Source organism: Glycine soja, chromosome 14, assembly GCF_004193775.1.
Source record: "Glycine soja cultivar W05 chromosome 14, ASM419377v2, whole genome shotgun sequence".
NCBI classification, from domain to species: Eukaryota; Viridiplantae; Streptophyta; class Magnoliopsida; order Fabales; family Fabaceae; genus Glycine; species Glycine soja.
In genome coordinates this window covers 10,593,192-10,618,077 of record NC_041015.1, presented here as the reverse complement: position 1 = coordinate 10,618,077, position 24,886 = coordinate 10,593,192, and the positions used below count along the sequence as shown (strand labels likewise).

General features: G+C 37.3%; 1 pseudogene across 1 annotated transcript; it reads right to left on the bottom strand.

Moving 5' to 3' along the window:
• Window positions 1-253: 253 nt before the first annotated feature.
• Window positions 254-23,853, bottom strand: LOC114384949 (annotated as a pseudogene). The gene is made up of 18 exons (XR_003660816.1): window positions 23,670-23,853; window positions 23,229-23,562; window positions 21,709-22,408; window positions 20,528-20,749; window positions 17,499-20,431; window positions 17,278-17,401; window positions 16,739-16,810; window positions 15,551-15,649; window positions 15,397-15,438; window positions 9,460-9,540; window positions 9,294-9,344; window positions 9,109-9,190; window positions 8,349-8,443; window positions 3,330-3,401; window positions 3,111-3,227; window positions 2,551-2,619; window positions 2,383-2,449; window positions 254-1,081 (listed from the first exon to the last, which is right to left on the bottom strand). The product of XR_003660816.1 is annotated as a formin-like protein 18 (transcript).
• Between the last annotated feature and the right edge of the window lie 1,033 nt (window positions 23,854-24,886).

The following is a 24,886-nucleotide window of genomic DNA, read 5'->3' as shown; positions in this document are numbered from 1 at the left end:
GTCTGCTTGATATATATGGTGGAAAGAAAGTAGGAGAGAGTAAACTTTTGAAATTTGAATTGAAAGAAAAGTGAAAAGGATAAAATTAAATTTGTTCCTAGAAGTAAACATTTCTTTTTCTTTTCCACTTTCTCTCTAACCATACCAAAAAAACATACATCATTATTCATATTTTCTTTTCTTCTATCCGAACGTACCATAAGTATTCTTCCAAGGGCTATTTGACCGAGGGGGTGGTGGGATTAGATGCACCTTAAAATAAAGGATGACTCAGTAAAATGAATAACATGGATTCTAACCAATAGTTCAATATTTACAAATCATTTGCCTTTATCAGTGCATGTAGAGCATAATGGCCTAAAATGAAAAATCTCAGTATAGGTGCCTCTAAGAACTCTTAAGTTAAAGTAAAACTTAAAAACTACTCTATCTTATGAGTGTGGGGGATATACCACTGGATCAACATTTACACTGCTAACATTAGTGCACAATTTTGGACTGGCAGAGAAAAACTAAATCGAATACTTTGTACACTGAAAGAGTTCACTTCTTACTGAAGTGAACACCATAAAAAACTGCTTTTCCGCTGGACATGGAACCAATTGACAATGAAATGAAGGTTAATTAAAAACTCGTGACTATGTCTTGTATAGATCTCAACATAAAACGAGCTTTGAGAAGGATTACTACTTAACATGAATATAATCCTCGGCCATATGCCATGACCATCAAATTTCTTGCATTAGAGAACTTCAGTTATTGGGCCATCATCGATGCCAATGCAGTCAGGAACAAGATTACTTTGCACTTGTGCAAAGGGTTCTCTTAATCCAACCAGATGGCAACTTTATCACTGTGGAACAACACTTGTTTTGAGGTCTTAAAAGATCTTATCATTTAATATTCCCACTCTTTATGGTGGTCCTTATCATCTGTTCAGACTCCTTTTTAGCAGCAGCTAGCTTCAACTTCTCACTTTCTGCTTCCTTATCTGCTTTCTTTTTTTCTAATTCAATCTGCTTGCAATTTTCTTCAAGCGCTTTTATGAACATTCTCACAAAGTTGAGGAGAGTAGATACAATTAGAGAAAAGAAAAGAATCAAATCCCCAAAAATGTCACTATGGAGTTTAAGGTGAAACAATGATTTTCTTTTTATCATAATCAAATTGTTTCAAATATTTCTGTATTGACAGAAATAGCTTCTGGAAATCTTAGGAAAGCTTTTCACTTGAGTGTTTCTCCTAAAGAAAGAATTCCATTTTGATTCATCAGTGGTTATTTTGGGATATGGGGATCTAGTACTGCAGTATTATGATTTAAACACAACTAAGATTTTGAGAATAAGATTAAAGGCCTGTTTGATTTCCTTCTCACTGTTAAATATCTAATCATATCTTATGTAAATAAGGAAACCTGTATAGCTAATATTTAGGGATCCAGCACATTATTGTATCCTTGATTGTAGCATCATTATGATTATAAATAAATCAGAAGTGTGTGGATCAAACACATAGTTTCTGTAAATCCTTTATGGTATCAGAGCTCCAATGACCAACTGGCAGATCTATTCACTAAATCTCTCAACTCAAGGGAACTCGTGTTGATCATATATTTATCAAGCTTGGTTCATATGACATATATGCTCCAGCTTGAGGGGGAGTCTTAAATATCTAATCATATCTTATGTAAATAAGGAAACCTGTAAAGATAATATTTAGGGATCCTGTGCATTATGTATCCTTGATTGTAGCATTAATATGATTATAAATAAATCAGCAGTGTGTGGATCAAACACAGTTTCTGTAAATCCTTTACTCACTTTTGGTTTTAAAAATTGTTATCTGAAATAATTCATGATACTCAGCTATCAATTTCTCATCCAAAATCAATATTAAGTGAAAATTGTTTTCAAGAAAAGTACTTTAAAACCTAAAACACAAACAACTGAGATGTTTTCTCATCCTCTTTTTTTTATGGTCCTATCTCAATGGTATGGGTCATCTGGAGACATTCTGCATGTGATGAGGCACGAACTTGGTGTGAGTGTCTGTTTTCTTTGTTTTTTGAGAAAACTATAAACCATGAGTGTCTGTTTTCTCTGTTTTTTGAGAAAACTATAAACTGTGAGTGTCTGTTTTCTTTGTTTTTTGAGAAAACTATAAACAGTTGTTCAAAATAGAAATCAAATATAGTGTTTGCATTTTTTTTCCTTTTGTTCTTCCCTTACTCCTCTTTACACCTAAACACAACATAAAGGGAGTCCATAAATATAACAATCACAATGATGTCCATTGAGATCCACAACCAATTCTTAAACATATAGTTCTTGAAAGAGAACATGGGAAAATGATAATGTAGACTAATTAAAAATAGCTAGGTACCTTGTTCAAATGGGACACGTGCTGGATCTTCGCCAAAGTACAAAGCCAATGCATCTGCATTTCTACCCTGGTACATCCAAATTCAGAATATCAGATACATCCCTTGTATCTGCAATTCATCGTTTAAGCAAAAAGCTATCATCAAAAGGAAAGAATTAAAATCCATACCACATTGGCATAAAGTTGAGCCAAAGACCTCACTTCAGCCTCAGCATAAGAAAGAAATTCCATCAGAATCTGAACGGTACCAAGTGGGGAACAAAAAAAATCATTTAAGGTAATGCTAAACATTTGATCACTGTTAAAATTGTATGGAAAAATCTATAAATCAGATGAATTGCACATAACCCTAACAGAACGGTAACTATGTCTACGTGCCTGAGATACTTCACATCACCGTTAATCACTTCATCCTATGTATGATGCTGCATAACTGACCCAGATTTGCATTAATCTGTTGCAATTGTAGCTATGGAGTTCTGTTGTCATAATATTAAGGCCAACATAAATTTAAATATATTTATTGTCATATTCTCATTAAGGAAAGGAGGTGCATTCAGATGCACCCTAGGCTTACAGCATGTTAGTATTCAGAATGCCATGATTTACATCGATGTTTGTAGCATGCATAACCTAGGCCAAGCTTCTAAAATGTATATTGATCCAAATTCATTAGAATTCATAATCAGTTTATTCTGATGGAAGCATTGGCCTGCTATATATCATACCTGGCAGAAGTTCTCCGACACAGGTCCATCATTCTTTGATGCAGTCAATTCCTGAACTACTTTCTCCAGTCCTTTACTAACAGCTTGCATTTCCTCTGCCAAATATTTTAATTGTATCTGTATGAAATCAAGCTTATAACTCAGCTTACACCAAAATTCAAACAGAAAGAACTGAAATCACCTGAGGCTGATATAACAGTAGAATAAAAAAGAAAAAACCTTGGTTGCAGCCTCCAAGCTCCCTAGGTCTTTGTGGAAATCTAGAAGTTCTGGAAGCTTTTCGGCAAGCACCTACAACTCAACAATCATCAAAACAATTACTATCTGGCTTATTTCACAGGACAGTGCAAAGCCAAAAATATACATTCAACAACACAGCTGGACAATTCTCTGGCAGACTTATGGTGTAATAACCAATAAGCACAATGCAGGAAATTCTGTACTCTGTATAAGAACATACATTTGCAGTTGAATCTCTAAGAAAATCATGACAAAATAAGGAAATATGGTGATCATTTCCAAGAGGTAATGAGGAAATAGGAAAACTGACCCTAAGAGAGAATCTAAGATATCCTAAAAGATGAAATATTCTAACTGTCAATATGCATTGCAATTATGTTACAATGTTACAATATATTTGTAGAGTGAACCTATTTTTTCTGTCTCCTTAACTTCATGTTTCTATTTCTTCTTTACTGAAAAGAGTAGAGGAAAAAAGATTCTAGTACACTAGCTTCATAGTTTCTCTTGAAAATATTTACTTAACAATTTCACATGTAGATACCTGTCTTCAAAATGGCCCAAATAGAGCATCATTACAACAGTCAAGCACCACGAGGGAAGGCTTCCAACAATGCAAATTTTAGTCCTTTTCCATATTTTTTCCCAATGTATAAAATCCTTGATGGAAAACAATAGTTTTTGTTTTTTCTTTATCGGCAAATGTTAATTGTTAGTTTGTAACAATAGTTAGTACTTAGTAGTAAGTCAATCTTTATATAGAGAAAGTAAGCCATCTATTTCTCTCACTATCTCAAACCACTGAGTCAAATTCCCAAAGGAAGAAACATAAATACTTCTCAACAAGCCGAGAGGGATGGATATTTCAATATTGGAGAAGGAAATGATATCTTTCTCAATATGAATCAGGACTTTCCGGTGTATTGTATTGTTTTCTTTCTATTTGTTTTCATCCATCCTTGAATACTCTTGATCCTGTTATAATCTGAGTCAACTTATATTTCTTCTTTGAAGAGAAAAGCTCAAGGCATATATAAATCACATTAGGTTATTGCAATTCGGGAATTGTTAAGATCCCTTTTGGTTGGGTATACCACCAAAGTATTCCTTATGGTGAATTGCACAGTCCTCTTACCTCGAACTAGTTAGGTATGGTCTGTTACTCTAGTCCTTGGACCACCTATAGATGTTCATTCTTGCAAACTTCACATTCCAATGTCTAGTTTGGGGCATGAAGGTGACGTTAAGATCCCACATTGGCTGTATTTTATATAAGGCCAAAGTAATCCTAGTAATGACTTAGGGAATCCTTCCCCTTGAGTTAGCATTTGAGGTTCAATTATGTCCATTTAGTTCTCAATTTTAATAAGAAAGGCTAAATGTCACTTTTGGTTCATTATGTTTAGTGTTTTTCATTTTTGTACATTAAGTTTTAAAAGTTTTATTTTGATCCTTTATGTTTTCGAAAGTTTCATTTTAGTATATTAAGTTTTAAAAGTTTCATTTTGATCGTTTATGTTTTTGAAATATTCATTTTGATCATTTCTTTCTTTTTAGGTTAAAAACATTAGTATTCCGTCAATGTTTTAAATTTCGACAGAGCACTAAATATATATAAAATAATTAATTTAAAATAGTGGCGTCTAAAATAATTAATTATTTCAAAATTTAAAGCATTGACTGAGCACTAACGTTTTTAATGAAAAACAAAAGAAATTATCAAAATGAAACTTCCGAAAACATAAAAGAATAAAACTTTTAAAACTTAATATACCAAAGTAGAACTTTTGAAAACATAAAGTATCAAAATGAAACTTTATAAAACTTAATGTACCAAAGTGAAAAAACACTAAAACATAATGGACCAAAAGTGACATTTAGCCAATAAGAAACATCAGTTCACTACCTAAATATACTGGCTACAGACCCTCAATTATTCCATATATACAAATCATGCCTTTCTTTCATGCTTCTTGGGACTTCCTTCTTATAAGCTCTGCTGGAAATGTATTATGCTCCCTCAAGTTTATAGTAATTTTAAGACAGTTAACTTTTATGTCATGAGGAAGATCTTATATTTATATTGATTGCCAACTTGCTAACATCTACAGCCCTATTTTCTCATTCGTATTTTCAAGGACCAAAGGGAAGGTGACATATGGTCCCTATGGTTACTTGTTCCACACATTGCATGGGTACTTGTTCCGATAAAGAATAGTTATTAATGTACCTAGTTAGTCACATATTCATGTATCTAGGAATTCACATGCATGTACATAGGTACTAGAACTTAATTAATATTCTTGTAAATTTCACATTGTATTTACTCCCTAAGTCTATCCGAAGAGAATCTTGACTTATCCATTGCTCTTACGAAAGGTACTCGGTCTACACGTAATCTTTATCCTATTTATAACTTCTTAAGTTATCATCGTCTTTCTTCTTCGTACCATTCTTTTGTTTCCTCTTTATCTTCTATTTCTCTTCCTAAAAATCTTTGTGAAGCACTTGATCATCCGGGATGGTGATAAGCCATGATTGACGAAATGCAGGCTTTGGAGCATAATGGTACTTGGGAGCTGGTTCCTCTTCCCCCAGGCAAGAAACCTGTTGGTTGTCAGTGGGTATATGCTATAAAAGTTAGGACCAATGGACAGATTGATCGCCTCAAAGCTCGATTGGTAGCCAAAGGTTATACCCAGATTTATGGCCTAGATTATGGAGATACTTTCTCCCCTATGGCTAAAATTACTTCTGTTCGGCTCTTTCTTGCCATAGCTGTCATCCGTCATTGGCCATTGTATCAGTTGGATATTAAAAATGCATTCCTACAAGGAGAATTAGAAGAGGAGATTTATATGGAGCAACTACCGGGATTTGTTGCTCAAGGGGAGTCTAGCTTGGTTTGCAAACTTCGAAGGTCTCTTCATGGACTCAAACAATCCCCACGAAATGAAGCAGATGTGTTTACTTGGTGGTCTATGTAGATGTGTTTACTTGGTGGTCTATGTAGATGATATAGTCATCACAGGAAATGACCAAGAAAAAATTTCTCAACTGAAGGAACATTTATTTAGTCATTTTCAGACTAAGGATTTGGGAAAACTTAAATATTTTCTTGGAATTGAAGTTGCTCAGTTAAAAGATGGAATTATCATCTCACAAAGGAACCATGGAAACAAAATAGTGTTCCAAAACCACACGTTTAATGGTAGTAAACTGCTGGATGATGTGGTTCTCTTACTCTGGACGTGGGTCAAATCCATGGAGAAGGATTTTGGTACACACTTCAACCAATGGTCCTCTAACCTAAAGGAAGCATTCACTACTTAGGTGGGGATAGGAGTTTTTGTAATCATGTAACAGCTGCAACTCCAATAGCTTGGTTCTGTGAATACACAAGAATCAGCTATTCACTTACTTTAACATGTATCTTTCTAGTACCTCTGGTACTATTCTATTTTAATAATATCCTATTTTTGCTGAGCAAAAAAAAAATTATCTCACAAAGGAAGTATGTGTTAGACATACTTAAAGAAACTGGTATGTCAGATTGTAGACCAATTGAAGTCCCATGAATCCAAATCAAAAATTGCTACCCAATCAGGGGGAGCCTTATTCTGATCCTAAAAGATATCGGAGATTGGTTGGGAAGCTTATCTACCTCACTATTACAAGGCCAGATATTTCCTTTGCCGTTGGAGTGGTGAGTCAATTCATGCAGTCTCCTCATAATGATCATTGGGATGCAGTAATTCGAATTTTGAGATACATTAAAAGGACCCCAGGACAAGGACTACTCTATGAAGACAAAGGAAGCACTCAAATAGTTGGATTTTGCGATGCAGATTGGGCAGGATCACCCATTGATAGGCATTCCACTTCAGGATATTGTGTGTCTATTGGAGGAAATCTTGTCTCATGGAAGAGTAAGATGCAAAATGCTGTTGCAAGGTCTAGTGCAGAGGCTGAATATAGAGCTATGGCTGTAGCCACTTGTGAGCTCATTTGGATTAAACAACTTGTTCAAGAATTGAAGTTTGGAAATACTCAACAAATGAAGCTATGTTGTGATAATCAGGCAGCCCTACATATAGCTTCTAATCCAGTATTCCATGAGAGAACTAAACATCTTGAGATTGATTGTCATTTTGTCCAGGAGAAAGTCCTTTCTAAGGAAGTTATTACTGAATTCGTTAGTTCTAATGATCAACTAGCAGACATCTTTACAAAATCTCTAAGGGGACCAAGAAATACTCTTGGTTTTAATTTATATGTATTCCCTCCATATTTTGGTTCCTTATCAGACTGTGTTGTCTGCTTTCAGGAACCAATTATATGGACTTTAATTTTGTAATAGTACCTCTGGTACTTTTTATTCAATATATATATATTTATCTTTGCAGACCAAAAAAAAAAAATATGCTCCAGCTTGAGGGGGAGTGTTGGAATTACACACATTGTATGGTTACTTGTTCCACACATTGCATGGGTACTTGTTCCGATAAATAATAGTTACTAATGTACCTAGTTAGTCACATATTCATGTATCTAGGAATTCATATGCATGTACATAGGTACTAGAACTTCATTAATATTCTTGTAAATTTCACATTGTATTTACTCCCTAAGTCTATATAAATATAGATCAGCTGAGTGGGTTAAGCACTCAAGCATTTCACAACCTCTAGTCTCTTCAATACCTTCCATCACTTAAAAATTTAATCAGCAGAAAACAGACAAATTCAATATATTTGTTTGTCAAAATATAGCACATATAAACAGACAAACAATATGCCAAGGAAGTCTTAGAGTAAACTATAAATTACTCTCTCAACCTTATTACATGCTGCATTTCATTGCATCAATATATACTAAGAAATGAAGATGTTTTCATAAAACAGTATCATTTTACTTACAATTTGTACACAAAGGAGGAACTAAACACCCTGTACAGAAACAATTAATATTGAAATTTAAGGACACCAGGTGATTTACCTTACAAAGATAATGCATAAGAGTCATCTTGTTATTTTTGGCTCGTGTATCAGTGAGTTTAAGGAGACTATCCAATCGAAACCCAACAGCTGAACCTACAAAAATCATATAAATTAACAATAAAGCAATCAAGACTACAGTGGTGCTATTTCCAATAAAATTTAATTTATGAAGACCAAGAATAAATGTTACACATAAACTATAGAATGCACAACTGCACATAAATTATATGACTTAGGGTCTGTTGGAATAAGCTTATCCAGAAGCACTTCTAGAAGAAGAAAATGAAATGAATTTCTCCATAAGCTAAAATTAGCATATGCATAAGCTAAAACAAGCATATGCATAAGCTAAAACAAGCATATGCATAAGCTAAAACTAGTAGAAGCTCTCTCATTTTTATTTTTTTTATCGGCAAATGTTAGTTATTAATTGTTAGTTTTTTGTTAGCGGGGGGAATCGAACCCACGACCTTTCCCTACCTCCCTCCCTTCTCCTTTTACCACCAAGCCAACTTAGCTTCTTTAAAAGATTATTTGTAACTTATGCATAAGCTAATTTTAGCTTATGGAAATACTCATTCCATTTTTTCTTCTTATTTTCTTCTCTTAGAACTTAGAAGTGCTCTTGAATAAGCTTACTCAAACAAGCCCTTAAGAGTATCTGAAAAGTCCAAGCTTGATTATAAAATTTTCTACATTATTTTTCCACAAATATGATTTGTGATGGTGAAATGGTGAATACTAAAGCTTTAACTCACCTCTTGCAGTTCCATGGTTCAAAGCATTACCCAGAGAAAGAATGGTCTGCATGATTCTTTTCAATTTGACTGAATTCCTTATCTGATACACATAACTATGGAAGCTGAAGGAAAATGACAGTGACTAAGGAAATAGAGTATTCAAAAGAAAAAAAAAAAGAAAAAAAAAGAAATGCATGGCTTACCTGTTCAGATGCATTATTTACAATATTCAAGTCCCTTTTAAGCTCTGAAACCTACTTGAATATTATTACATGGCAAGGTGCATCAGAACAGCTAAAATTTTAATGGCAGGAAAAACTGAATTATTTAATAACTAAAAACATTGTGTGGTTGTCTTCGTCTTCTGACCTGGGATAAGAATTGCATCTTGAAAGCAAAAACTCTTAGCTTGTTTTCCACTCTTGGCACTTTCATTAATTCTAAGAAGAACTATCACAAAATGCAAAAGCAAATAAGAATGAAATGTAAAAAAAATAAAATAAATAAAAGCAATCTTGAAGATGATTTGCATTGCGAAAACTATATATAGCGAGTTAGATATATTAGAGAGATTGACCTTAAATTTTATTTTTTTTATCAGTAAAGTTATAGTAGAATTGTATATAATATGAAGATCAGTACAGGTGGTACTGTTATATATACAACCTAGCACCATACTCTGCAGAGCTATGGTGACCTAATACTAGTAATACATGAAGAATTAGGTAACCATAGGTCTGATGGCAGGTTAGGCACCCCAACACCAGAAAGCTATATGCTAATCCCCCCCTAAACACAGAACCCTTCCCTAATATTGCTGGACCAGAAGTGGAATGGAGTATGAAATCCTTTTTCCAAATTCTTAAGCCATGTCCAGCAGAGGAAAAAAGCATCCTCCATCAATTTGTAGGCATTAAAGCTGTCATTTGAGAAAATGACTCTGTTTCTATGGTGCCAAATACACCATGTCAAGGATATCCACCAAGTCTGCCAGCGCTGTATCTTAATGTCCTCCAAATTACAGTATGAGTGTTGGAGGAAATGGGCCCTCAGAGTGTATGGGCCCTCAAAGTGTCTGGGAATACACCCACACTGTTTAACCAGGACATGGATTCCCACCATAATGGAAGAATATTGTCATAGTTAAAAAATAGGTGAGATGCATCCTTGCCATGATTCCTGCAAAAAGGGCAGCTGACGTCGTAGATTTCGATATTTCTCCTTCTCAGATAGCACTTTGTTGGTAGTCTGTCTCAGATTAATCTCCAAGCAAAGATTGAGGCCTTACTAGGGATTTTAAGCTTCCATATTATATTAAACACTCCATCCTGATTCTCATTAGGCGACCCCCTATCAAACAACCTATATGCATTCCGCACTGTATATCTTCCGCTTGTCTCTCCCTCCCATCTCCATGTGTCCCGTTGCTGCACTTATGGTACTAGACCCTCTATATCCTCCATAAATTTTGCAGCAGGTCTATTTCGCCTTCCATCAGCAACCTCCTCCACTAAAGACACCACTCTTACCCTGCATCTGATATTGCCCCTATCTGCTGAATGTATTTTTGTTGCTGTTGAGAAATGTGATATAATCTTGGGTATTTCACCATCAGCGGTACCCCATCAACCTTCCACCCATCCTCCCAGAAAAGTACCATTCATCCACACCCAACATTCCATTTGCACCCACTCTTGAACCAGCTTCCTTCCTCTGTCGAATAGCAGATGAAGCTAAGGTCCTGCCACCAAAGGGATTCTCTGTTAGTCCTTCTTGTTCTATCCAAGTTCTTCCATCTACCATATTTTGACTCCAGCACTTGTGCCCACAACTCTCCATGTTGGTGAAACAAATTCCAAGGCCATTTGCTAAGTAGAGCATAGTTAAATTTCACCAAATCCCTTACACCCAAGCCCTCTTTCTCCTTTGGTGAGCAAACTATTCTCCAATTCATCTATGCAATCTTTTTCTAATCCGATTGTCCCCCCCTCCCCCCCCCCCCCCCCAAAAAAAAAAAATAATAATAACCACCACAGCAGCCTTGCCAACCTATTCACCACCTTCTTCGGGCCCTAAAAAAAGAAAAGAAATAAATAGGTATCGAGTTCAGGACTAACTTCATCAAAGTCACCCTTCCCCCAAAAGAAAGATATTTCTATTTCCATTTTGTCAGCTTTCTCTCACACTTCCTGACTATAGGTTCCCATAACTCACTACACCTTGGATTTGCCCTAATGGGGATACCCAAATAGGAAAAGGGCAATTTAAATAAGTGGAAGCACTATGCATCCCTTGCTCAGACATCCCGATCGCCCCAAAACTGCTTTTATCAAAATTTATCTTTAGCCCCAAGACCAACTCAAAACTCCTTAGCATCACCTTGATTGCTCTGACATTTGCCATCGATGTTGACCCAAAGAACACCGTATCATCTGCATATTGTAGTGTACTGATGTCTACGTTGTTTGTGCCTACTTTAAATCCCTCAAACAGGTTTTTCTCTTGCGCTTCTCTCATCAGGCCAGTTAGGCCCTTTGCTACAATGTTGAATAGGAATGGGGCTAGTGGATCCCCTTGTCTAAGTCCTCTTTGAGGGATGAACTCTGCTAATGGACTCCCATTAACCAGTATGGAAATGAAAGCTGATTTCAGGCAACCATCAACCCATGATATCCATTTATTGCAGAAACCCATCCCCCTCATCAGATATAGCAAAAAATCCCAAGATACTAAATCATATGCCTTTTCATAGTTAACTTTGAACACAAGGCAGGTTGTGTTGCATCTTTTTTCTTCTTCAACCACTTTATTTGCAATTACCATGCTGTGTAGCAAATGTCTACTCTCTATGAAAGCGATTTGGTGTTCATCTATAATAGCTAGTCGCACCTTCTTCAACCTGCCAGATAATAACTTAGCCACAATTTTATACATACAGCCTATTAATGAAATAGGTCTATATTCATTGAGATTCTGGGGGTCAGGGACCTTAGGGATCAAAGCCATGAATGATGCATTGCTCCCTTTCAGAAAGATGCCATTGACATAGAATTCATCAAGAAAACAGAGCAAATCTGGTTTGATGACATCCCGGAATTCCTTGATAAACTTGAAATTGAGTCCATCTAGCCCAAGACACTTTGCACTGCCATATTCCCACACAGCAGCTCTCACTTCTTCCTCTTCAAACCGAGCCACTAGGAGAGCTTTTTGATGCTGACCAATGGATCGAAACCTGACCCCATCTAGTATAGGTTTTCCTTCTCAGGCTCCTCAAATCTCCTCTAAAACTGTCTAATTTCCTCTTTAACCCTGTAAGGCTCTTCAGTCCAGCATCCATCAACAAACACTCCTCTAATCATATTGAATCTTTGCTAACAATTTACAATCAAGTGTCAGAACCTAGAGTTACAATCCCCTTTCTTAATCCATCTAGTCCTTGCCTTTTGCCTCAAAATGAATTCATTTGAGTGTGCTGCTACCCACAGTTCCTCCTGCCAAAGCTTTCTTGTTTTTATTTCTTGTGGATGTCAACAGAATTGGGCAGTGGTCTGAGAAATTACGATCCAGGATAAACTGAGTACTACCTTGCCATTTGACAGTCCATTCTACAGATACAAGAAATTTGTCCAATCTGCTTTTGGTTGTCCCATTTGGTCTATACCAGGTGAATTTTCGCCCCACACAAGGCACATCCTCAACCTCCAAATCTGCAATCCATTCATTGAACTCCTTCATAGTTTTCTCATCCTGTACCCTCTGACATACACCTAGTCTTTCTGATGGTCGTCTACTAGTATTAAAATCTCCTACCACACACCATAGACCTCCCAAGTTTGCATTCCTAATCTGTCTAATTTGTTCCCATAGGCTTCTCTTTAAAGCTAGGTCACATGGTGAGTATATATTCACTATCGTCACTTTGGCACCTTCAGCAACCCATATTCCTTCCAAGTAAATGAAGCCACAGCCAATAATCTTCTTCTCTAGTTTGAATATTTGCTCACTCCACATGCACAGAATACCTCCAGCACCATTGCATTCCGGCTGTAGTTCCCATTTAACATCAGAATCACCCCACAAAGCTTGGCATAGAGCCTTGTCCATCACATCTTTTTTAGTCTCTTGTAAGCAAAGCATCTCTACACACTCTCTTTTGACCAATTTCCTGATTGAGGCCCACTTTAACCCCCTCCCCAGCCCCCTTATATTGTATGACATGATCTTCATCAATCACCTTCACTATTTCCCAGCTTCTGAGCCTCTCCCTTATCTCTTTCTTCCATACTGACCAATTTGATTATCATTTTGTTTTCCTGGTTGCTGTATTTTACTCCCATGCTTTTTGCCATGTCCCAATCATTAGAAGCTTCCTTTAACAGTTCACATGCTTTAGGACTGGAAGCTAATTTTAGTGGTGACAAGGCATAGCTTTTGTTTTGTTGATCCTCCCATAACAGCAATTTCTGACCGTTACCTTCTTTGTTCTTGTCAACCATAGCTTCTTCCTACCGCGCCTGGTGAGCACTCTATCTTCCGTCAAACTTAGTTCCATTAGCTTCCCCTTGTTCAGGGCTTGTGTTACAGAGCCTACTATGATTAGGTCCATGTGTCAGTAAGTCCTGGTTATACCCAGGAGTACTGGCATGACACAGTGACCAGTGGATAATTGTGATCCCCAACGCTCCTATTTTGCTCAACTCCAGTTTTGACCTGTAGGCTAGCTATCGCTAGAACTTCACCGTCGGACGACGCCATCTTCGACGATAGAGCCAACCCTAGTTTGCTTTCGTCGGAAAAGATTTCTTCTAAAGACCCGAACATACTCCCCCCACAGTTTTTACACCTACACGGGAAGTAGAACGTCTCCTCTACTATGTTGATCACATAATCACACCCATTAATAGTCGTTGTTACAGTGTGGTTGATTATGGGTTGCCATGGTGTTTTGACGAGCACTCGTGCTCTGTCCAAGCATTGCATGTCTTCAGCATCGTCATCAATGTCTACCACTTCCCCCACCCCTATCGCAATCTTCTTGATGCTTTCCACATCCAATGCATGTAATGGGATTCCCCAACAAAGAACCCAAACAAGCCTGAAGCCAGGTTTCAAGTTTGGGTTCCATTTCTCCAGCGAATGGAACATTGACAACCCATTTTCAGCCTCTTCTTTATACATTTCTTCTGCTCTCGTATCAGTGAGGCCCCTAAGTAACACCATGTCACCGCCAAGGTACCTTGGCTTGATATCTTCATCTCCATCCCACATAATTTCGTCTTCTAGCCTATCGAATGCTGCCAGATTCCTCGGTACCTACCCAGGCAGTGCTGAACCATGTCCTCTGCTCCATGGGTATCGCTACCTGGACTAACGAGTGGGAGATCGTTCTCAGCATCTGCGCATGTGTCGGTATCCACCTCTTGGTCGTAGTATTGTTGTCTGTTGCTACAATTTTAGCGTATGAGCTAGGGGCAGTCTATTGTTGGTGGTGTTGTTCCTGATGTCCACCATACAGTGCCATTAGTTCTTTCCCTTCCCTGCCCTTGTCGTTGACTCAGTTAGCTAGGTTCTCCTTGAGTAGTCCCTTCCTGTGCTGATGATCGTTGTTGGTATACTCTGTCGACTTCCACTCCCTTACATGTTTCGGGAGATTCGCATGTAGTTTCAGTCCTCCGATGATCAAAGAATCCAGTTGTCTCTCTAGTTTTTTGACGTCATCAACCCTTTGAAACGAACAACACCGTATCTCCTACATTTTTGTTCTTGTTGTTTGCAATGAACACCTCCCTAACATCGCCCCACTTCTTGAACCCAATCCATAAGTCCTTTTCCTTCATGTCTTTCGAGAAACATGTGAAGTAGAACGAACAAACATCTGAGGCGTTCCTCTAGTTTCTACTCCTCCCTGCCTCTCTTTGTGCCACCACTGTATCAGCATCGTGATGGCAGTACCCGTTTCTGGCGTAGCCGAGCTGGAACCTCTCTCTCACCCACTCTCTGTTTCACTCACTCACCCACCCTCTGTTTCTCTCTCTACCTTTCTCTCTCATCATGACATTTTTGAGCTTGACCTTAAATGATATCTCTATTTGCAAAATTAACACTGGTCATAAATGTATGCACAGGTTTACATAAAAAATAAAATAAAATACAAAAAAGAGAGAGAGATTGGTGGGTCTAGTTATATTGTTCACTACTGATTAAACTTTTATTGTTCCATTAATGCTAGACAAGTCATCCTAACACAAGTTGCTTAAGTGGGAAAAATGAGTTAAAAGCAACAAATGGTAAAACTCCACTTACCTGTTCACACTTTCCCAAGTTGTCCTTATCCCCATTATAGTTCTGCACACAAAGTACGGCTGTAGCTTAAATAAACATAGATTGTAGCAAAGTTGCTGATGTTCCCCTTATGACATAAAGTTCTGGTAAAAGAAACAAGAAAAGGGCATGATACCTTCAGCGTTTCCATCTCTTCTTTGGTTGGAGAGAATTTTATGAGGTTCTCAACTTGATCAACATCCAATACTGAATCATCCAATGCAAGCACAGCACACTGAAAGACAACGATTGGCACGAGAGAATACATGTATAAATTGGCATGTTTCTCTGTGATTGGAGGCATTCCTATCCGACTAATTGAATGGTTTAAAATTTGGGATTTTCAATTAAAACTTCAAACAAAATAAGGGCATTCAGTAGTCAAGAAAAAAATTATGTGACAAATAACATTACAAGGAGGATTAAATGACAACTACTAAATTAACTTTTTTAAGGCAAAGGGAGTGTAAGATGACCATGATAGGTATTTTTTTCAAGGAAGAAATGACACATCTTAAACCTTTTGCAGGTTTAAAGTGTTAAAATATGACCAATTATTGAATTCAAAGTTGAATATAATAATAAAATAATAACAATATAAGCAAGTTCTTAATTAAAGCTAGATTATATAGCTTACGCTACCTTCAAAATGTCATAAATTCATTATTGGTTGTTAATATAATCACCAGCTATTCAGGTATAACCCAACCACGTGATATCTGCTCAGGCGAACAATATCGAATACCTAATGGCCAGAATACTTTAGAAATACATTTTGTTTTCTCAATTAGGTGAACTGAAAGTGTAAATTGAGTTTGGTTTAGAAGGTTCTACAACACTAAATTGAATAAATCAGGTTTGTTTAAATTGCCTATGAAGATTTGGAGGAAGAAAGAACAAAACATTTTAGAGTGTCATAATATACTATTTTACAGTGGAACCAAAGGCCTAACATTCCTCATACCACCTAAGGAAGTCAGTGAAAATGGCTGGTGGTGGTTGCGGAGGATCATGGCATGTGCAATGTGATTAGAAAAGGCTAGAGAAAAAGGAGGCGGTGCAATTTGTGCGGCATTAGCCAAGTGAGAAGGTTGACTATGAAAAGCTGTAACTAGTAGAATTAACTTAGAGTATACACTCACATGATAAGTCAAAAAGTACCCATTTGAAACAATAAATTCTTCCAGATCACTTATTCCTTAAGCAGTTATGATTTACAAAGGTTTAAAATAATGATTGAGAATGAATGTTCTCTTGGACATAAATTCAAATCAAAAGTTCATAGCAATTGTGTTAATAAATATCATAATGAATAGTATCTCACCATCAGATCAGGCAAAGGGATTTTGACTTTTGTGAGCATGATCTCACAGTTATACGCCCGCCTGAGCTCAATCTGCAATGTAACACGAATCTTTTCTCAAGAACTCAAATTCTATAAAAAGTCTTGACTCTTGAGTCTTGACAAGAATTATATGAAGAACTTAAGCCTTCATGAATGGCATAAGACACAGCCAGGAGACTAAACAAAACCTACACAGATAGATCACAACCAATTCACACAGATAAATGTTCCTATAATGAAAAACATTACACATACATGTGCACGGTCAAGAGAAAATGGTGGAATTGAAGCACTTATATAAAAATTTCAATTTCTAATAATTTTGTTTTTAAATTTTAGACCTAATAATTTAATGATTTCAAAAGTATGAGAATAGATAAAGGGCTTTTTTGGGACCTTTCGGGATGATAAATGAAGATGAAAAGCTACTTCTCTGTTGTCTTTACTAACAGCGGACACTAGTTAATATCTGACCTAATTAGGCTGGACAGGTATTAACTATTAATGAAAAGGCATACCAATTGAACTTTGTCAACTTTTTGCGAGGAGCGGCGATTCAATTTTCCTCCTTTTCCATCATTAGAATTTGGTGCAGCTGCAGAGAACAAACTCTCAAGTTCTGACATGTCAAACTCTGGAGCCCTAAGACCAAAAAGGTTTTAAAATAAGAAAAAACAGTAAACACAATTCATATAAGTTCAGATTTTTATAACTAAAGTTAGAAAGACTTAATACATACCTACAAAATTCATCTAGTTTCTGTGTCTCAGCCCATAAGCTTCCTTGCATGGCCCTCGTTAATTTTAACCAATGGTAAGGTTTCAGATTGCTCCTTTTAGTCTGAGATTGACCTTTTGGATTAGCTCGCAACAGGCTGCCACGTCCCTTTGCACTAAACGGAGCAGAAGGTGGTCCAGGAACTGCAGATTTTGACAACCCATTGGCAGAAAGGGGAGGTGGGGGAGGTGGAACATTTGCAGAGTTCTTAGACAAAGAATTTTGGGATGCGGAAGCTGGAGGAGGGGGGGGGGGTGGTGCTAATGGTGATGGAGTAGAACCAGAATGACTAGGAGGTGGAGGTGGGGGAGGAGGGCCAGGTGTAGCAACAGACTTGCTCATACTCGATGAAGAAGAAAGAGGGTGAGAGGCTGAATAAGGAAACCCAGGCAGTGGAGGAGGAGGAGGAGGTATCAAGGATGACGAAGCCTGATTGGTTGAAGGTGGAGGGGTAGGTGGAGGCGGTGGTGGAGGAGGACCTTTAAATGCATCTTTGGCAGTGGAAAGTGATGTTCCAGGAAGGGAAGGGGGTGGAGGATGAGATAAGGATGAGCTCTTTGTGGCAGATGATGGAGAAGAAAGAGATGTGGTTGGAGGAGCAGGCATTGAAAGGGATGGAGGAGGACTAACCAATGATTTCTTACCTTCATCTAGCATTGTATTTTCAGGGTACTGTGTAACATTAGATTGCATCAATTTTGAAGTATGCTCGCTCTGAGGAGGAGGAGGTGGTGGTGGTGGTGGTGGAAGAGCAGTGACAGCTGCAGGAGCAAAGGATCCAAAAGTCTTTTCCATGGCAGTAAGAGCATCAACTGAAGTTTTTAATGGTAAAGATGGAAGCAATGGTGGTGATGATGTTGGAGGAACAATGGTAGAACTAGGCTCTAAAGAATTTTGCACCTTGGAGTCAGAAGGAGGCAAAGTAGAAGGCAGAGGAGATACTGTCACTGCATGAGTGACTTCTTTGATATCCATTGGTGCATGATCCTGCAACACAGATGTTATTCCAAGAGCTGATGGTGCACTATGATACCTTGAGATAGCTACAGGTGAACCTTGCAAGGAGTTAAAATAAGAAGCTGAAGCAGATCGAACAGCTGGACGCACCCATGGTGAAATTATTTTAGATTGAGTGGGAAGCTGAAGTGCAACCTGCAATTCTTGAGGTTCAATCTTTTTTCTAATTAGGTTTGCATCAATGGGCGGCTCAAGTAAGGGATCATATTGTTTCCTCTGAACTGTGGATTTGACACTCTTGACATCATTTTCAGGCAATACCATTTGTTCTAATTGTCCCATCTTTTTCGTTGAATTTTCATCAGTCGATGGTTGAATTAAGGGAAAAGATTGCTTACCCTGAGCAATAGATGGAGGACAGTTGGTATCATCTTCCAACAATGACTTTGATTCTAATGATTCAGTATCCTTTTCCTTTGACTCTAATGATCCCATCTTCTGTTTCATTGAATTTTCATCTTTTGATGGTTCAATTAAGGGCATAGACTGCTCCCCATGAGCCATAGATGTAGGAACCTTGGCATTGTTTTCCACCAATGCCTTTGATTCTAATGATACAATTGGTATTTCAGTAAAACTACAATCTGTTGAGAGTCCAAATGAGGGAATAAGTTGTTTCCCCTGACTCATGGATGCAAGAGTCTTGATGTTATCTTCTGGCGATGCCTTTAATTCTAGAGGATCTTTGTACTTTTCCATAGGAGCATTACTAGAAGATTCAGATGAGGACATAGAACGTTTCCCTTCAACTTCAGAAGTAGGACTTCTTGTATCAATTTCTGGAAGTGGCTTTGGCTCAAATTTTAATCTGCTACCATTTTCCAACAATGCCTCTGAGTTTAGTGATTCAATTGCTTTCTCCTTTGACCCTAACAAACCAGTCTTCTTTTCCAATGAATCTGAATCAGTGGATGGTTCAATTAAGGGAACAGATTGTTTCCCCTGGGCTACAGATGTAGGACACATGGTGTCATTTTCCAAAAGATTCTTTGATGCTAATGACTCAATATCCTTCTCCTTGGATTCTAATGATCCACTCTCCTTTTTTATTAAATTTGCATCCATTGATGTCTCAATTAAGGGGATAGATTGATTCTCGTGAGCCATACATGCAGTAAACTTGGTATCATTTTCCAATGATTGTTTTGTTTCTAATGATTCAACCTCCTTTTTAAAAGAATCTGAATCTGTTGAGGGCCCAAATGAGGGAATAGGTTGGTTCCCCTGACCCAAACACTCAAAACTCTCAAAGTTATTTCCTGACAATGCCTTTGATTGTAATGGTTCTGTCTTATTTTCCGTAGGAACATCCACTGATGATCCCAAGGGGGAGGTGGAAACTTTCTCCTGAACTGTTGAAGTCAGATTCTTTGAATCATTGTGTGCCTTTTCGGTAGAATCTGAATCTGTTGAGAGCCCAAATGAGGCAATAGGTTGGTTCCCCTGACCTAAACATTCAAGACTCTCAATGTTATTTCCTGGCAATGCCTTTGATTGTAATGGTTCTGTCTTATTATCCATAGGAACATCCACTGATGATCCCATGGAGGACATAGAAAGTTTCTCCTGAACTGTTGAAGTCAGATTCTTTGAATCACTGTGTTTCTCCGAATCAAGTTTAAATTTTCCAGATGACTCCTTTCGCAAGCCACTTGTTGAAGCAGAAACCCCACTGTCCAATCTTTCAAGAAGGATATTTGATGCTGTGATCTGTTGGAGCACACTTGCTACCTCTGCCTTTGAATCTAGCCAGTCCACATTGCTGAAAATTTCCTTGACCTTAGCAAATGCTTCAACAGGTAGGCCTTCTTTTTCCTCAACATGAGGCAGATCAATTGAAATAACAGAAGACGAAGCTTCCATATCTGAGAAAAGAACCTTCAACCAGAAATACAATATATACCTGATAAACATCAAGTTGGTTTTATAGCTAATCATTTATTAAAAACAGGAGAGAAAAAGAGAGATTAGTACCTCCACTCTAAAGTTTTTAGGAAAGTAGTCTTTAGCATTCCATAATATGTCAAGCTCATCACGGTTAAGCATCAAAATATTTGATCTTATGAATGCTGTATTAAACATCACCCGAAACATCATTTCTTCATGCTCTAAATCACTGTTCAGATGAATACACTCAAAAACGACATCACCTTGAACATGACAATGGATGTCAATCTTAACTAGTTCACAATCAGCCTGTAACCAAAATAAATAAAGGGACATGGGGAAAACAATAAATCCTTATTTAAGAACCCTGTGTAAGTAGAATTTAAATAGAGGTAAATGAAGAAATAATGATACTTCATTTTGATTTTAACTCAGTTCATCAGTGTCAACTGATCAAATCCTTTGTAGTATAAAGTTAAAACAAAATATCCAAATTGTAATTACATTTAACATAAATTTATGTTGAGTTTTACAAACTGTATTTATACAAATCATAACACCCCTAGATCAATTAATGCAAATTTTGCTTACTTTGAGAGCAAAATTTATTTTAACCCATACAATGAAATGATATGATAAATCATCATTGCAAAATAATTGGCATACTCTCAGTTCTAGTTTAGATTGGCAACCCATGGACAATAATATCTCCATACAGGTATTCTCCTTTAAAGCTCTACAGGTTTTCTTCCATTCTGTTCATGAGCAAAGATGGTCCATTTCCTGCTCAAACCATCCCTTCTCAGATCGCATCAAAGCCACCAGCCCCACCACCATTTTGCAACACAAACCCCTCCCCAATTTGCATAGACATAAAACATTTAGAAAGATCCTGCTTAAAATGAATTAACATAGTTCCAATTTTATTTAAATAATTTTGGTAATCACTGACTTCATCTAGCATGGTAACTTTGAATAAAAATTGCCATATTTTAAGAAGAAAAAGAAAAGAAGTGATGTTCAGTTGGATTACCATTGTCTTTATATATGTTGTCTTCCTGTCTGTATGTATACAGTAATTCAATAAAGGAATTCCACAGCATTGCTTATGATTGAAAATGATATAATTTAACATAATCATATAATGGAAGGAACGTGTCAACATAAATAGTAAGAACAAAACAAAGAACAGTAGGTTCATTATCTTGAATCATGGCCTAGCTTGAATTGTAAAAAAGCATATTGAAGTAAAAGGACTTAGGTACCACCTGCTTGTAATAGCGGACAAGTTTGCTCCTTTTTGGAGTTGAAAAGAGAACTTTGGGAGTTCGATCTGCAGGAATAAAAGGGTCCTGTCCATACATCCTAAATATAGGACGGCAGCCACCCTCTCCACCCATATTAGGAATGAGTCTTATAATTACACAGTCCAAAGTAAGTGCCCTATCAAGAGGAGGCCATTCTGAACCAACATTTCTTCTTGATATGTACTGAAGATACCTCAATTGTGAAGGTAAAGGATTCAACGGTGACATCAACTGCAAAAGTTCCCAAGGAGCTTGCTTGTATATCATGTCTAGTGTTTTCTGCTCCCCTGTAAACAACTTTCTATAAATCAAGAGCGCAGCCAGCATAAATGCTAATAATGGCCAACCACCTCGTTCACAGTGCATCAAGACAACATTTTGTTGCCAAGTTGAAGCCAGTTTTCACCTGATCTCAAGAAATGGTGGATCATCTCCATGGTAAGTAATGGGCAACCTTCATACTGTTGAGGATAGTCTATCACAGTCATATCATAGTCACACAAAATGTTTGAAATCTGGCTTTGGCTATCTCCCTCCCGCATGTTGAACACCATAAATGAAGCATCGGGGAAGTGACCACGAAGTTGCCCAATTATTCCTCCTATATACACTCTATATTCATCTTCTTCCATAACATCCGTGGTAAAGCAGTAATCAAAGACTAAACATGAAACAACAAAATAATCACAATCAGACATATGTAGGACATAAAAATTCTTTATGGTGAAGAAATGTACCAAATACCAAGTAATATGACATGCCAATACATATAAGCATAGTAGCAAGTATCTAAAATCAAAAGGCCAAAATTCTGAGAGATTATAAAATCATCAAGCAAGTATAGTGCAAGCTTTCAGTCACCAGTCCCCAACAATCATCAATGGACAATATGTCACCATTTATAAATACTGACTGCACAAAGAAAACAAAAATAGCAGAGTATTTCATGTCAACTCTATCCAGGTTCTTACCATTACCCCCATTCCTCCCACAAATAATATGTATGCCTAGGCGATAAAACATCAATTCAGCCAAGTCACAAACAAGATGTCAACAGCCTATTGAGCATACTGCGAAATGAAATTGTAGAATAGTTATTGTTCACTCTAAATCTGCAATATAAGCCCCATACATACCACAACCCACTAACACAAAATGCATAAAAATGAAATATTTGCACTCAACAGAAGCCAATGTTTTCACATTATACTATTCCCATTGTTAACTTTAAATATTCAAAGCAAGCCTTACAGCACAACCCCCCGCTAACACAAAAATGCATAAATATGAAATATTTGCATTCAACAGAAGCCAACATTGTTCACACTTTGAATCTGCAAAGCAAGCCTTACATACCACAACCCCCCACCAAGACAATATGCATAAGGATGATGAAATATTTGCACTGAGAAGAAAGCCAACACTCTTCAGTTCCACCAGAACCAATGTGTTTACAGAAAATGAGCCAGCAGAAAGCGTACCATAAACCCTTTCAGTGATTTCAAGAAGCCCATCTGGGGGCTTCTTATAGAAGAACTTGCGGAACAATGCCATTGTGTAGAAGATCCAAGAGGATCACTCTGACATGTAGGACTCCTATAACTGCCCTAATTCAACCCACATTGCATCCAAGCTCAAATTTTTAAGATCCCCCCACCAAACAGAAACAAATTGCAATCGTAATCATGAAGATGGTATTGGTGTTGGCATTGAAGGGAGTGTGTGTATTCAGGAATCAAAGGCATGAATTTTTGCTGGGTCTTTAAGAAACACTTTTTTCTGGGAAATGTCATTGTCTTCACATGCACACTATATCTATCAAATGGAAAGAGAAAGAAAGAAAAAAGGGAAACTTAGCTTTCAATCAAAAAAGACAAAGTAATCATGGGAGGGGAATAGAAAGTGGGTGGTAAGAATCTAACCTCACAATTCAAAGTTGCATATTATATATATCATATTCAAAGGGAAGAAAGAGTTCGACAATAGATACGGTTAGTTGTTGTTAGAATAAGAACTTTAGAAGAACAATTTGGATCCGAGGTTTCTCTCTCTAACGCAATCTGTGTCCCTGTGTCCGTATCTTAAACATTTTGTTTTGTGAGAATGAACACATGGGTATGTTGGTGAAGAGTGCTGTTAGGTGCACCTAACAAAATTTATAAATGGCAAAAATGTCTTTAGCTTTTTTTTTTTTTTCTTGTGCTTCACATAGTTGCCATTTTTGTTTGTTGTTTTTGTGGTTTATGTGCGACATTGTCTCGGGTTCGTTGGTTCGTTGTGAACGGTTAGGTGCGGTGAAAGTGAAGGTGCGTTGCGGTAGTCGGTGGCGGCAAACGAGATACGCAAAAAGTGGTGACTGTGTCGCGAACGTACAGATTACTTACGGATCAACTTGATCCGTAACAGTGACACACCAACTTACGGATCAAGTTGATTCGTAAGAAGAGTAACTATTTTTAAAATGTGATGTTTTCTGAATTTAGTTTCCATTTTTTTAAAATTATTAATTTGTTTGTATGGTCATTTTTTGTTTGAGTTGGTTAGATGTACGAAGATGAGTGGATGTATGAAATAATGTCTGAACAAGCGGATATGAATTATGAAAATGAAGAAGCATGTGGTGCGAATGAACCACATGTTGATTGTTCCGATGCGTTCAATACTTCTCAGGTTATAATGTTAATGTTTGTCACAGATTTAATAAAATGAATACTGGTAGAAAACTTAAATTATGTGGATTGTTTTGTAGGTGTTTGAGTGCCGAGATGATGTTTTGCGGTGGGCTCGATCCGTTGCTCATGAAAACGGATTTGTGGCGGTGATTTTAAGGTCGGATACAAACCCAGGTAGTAGAGGAAGGACTACGTTTGTGTTGATTGGCTGTGAAAGGAGTGACAAGTATAGGTGTGGGAAAAAAGAATATATCAGAAGAGACACTAGGACTAGGAAATGTAGGTGTCCCTTCAAGCTTCGTTGCAAGCCAGTGGTTGAAGGAGAAGGTTGGATGGTGAAGTTGATTTGGGGAGTGCATAATCATGAATTGGCCAAGTCATTAGTTGGACATCCATGTGTGGGGCGATTGACTAAAGCTGAAAAAACACTTATTGTTGATATGACGAAGTCCATGGTGAAGCCAAGA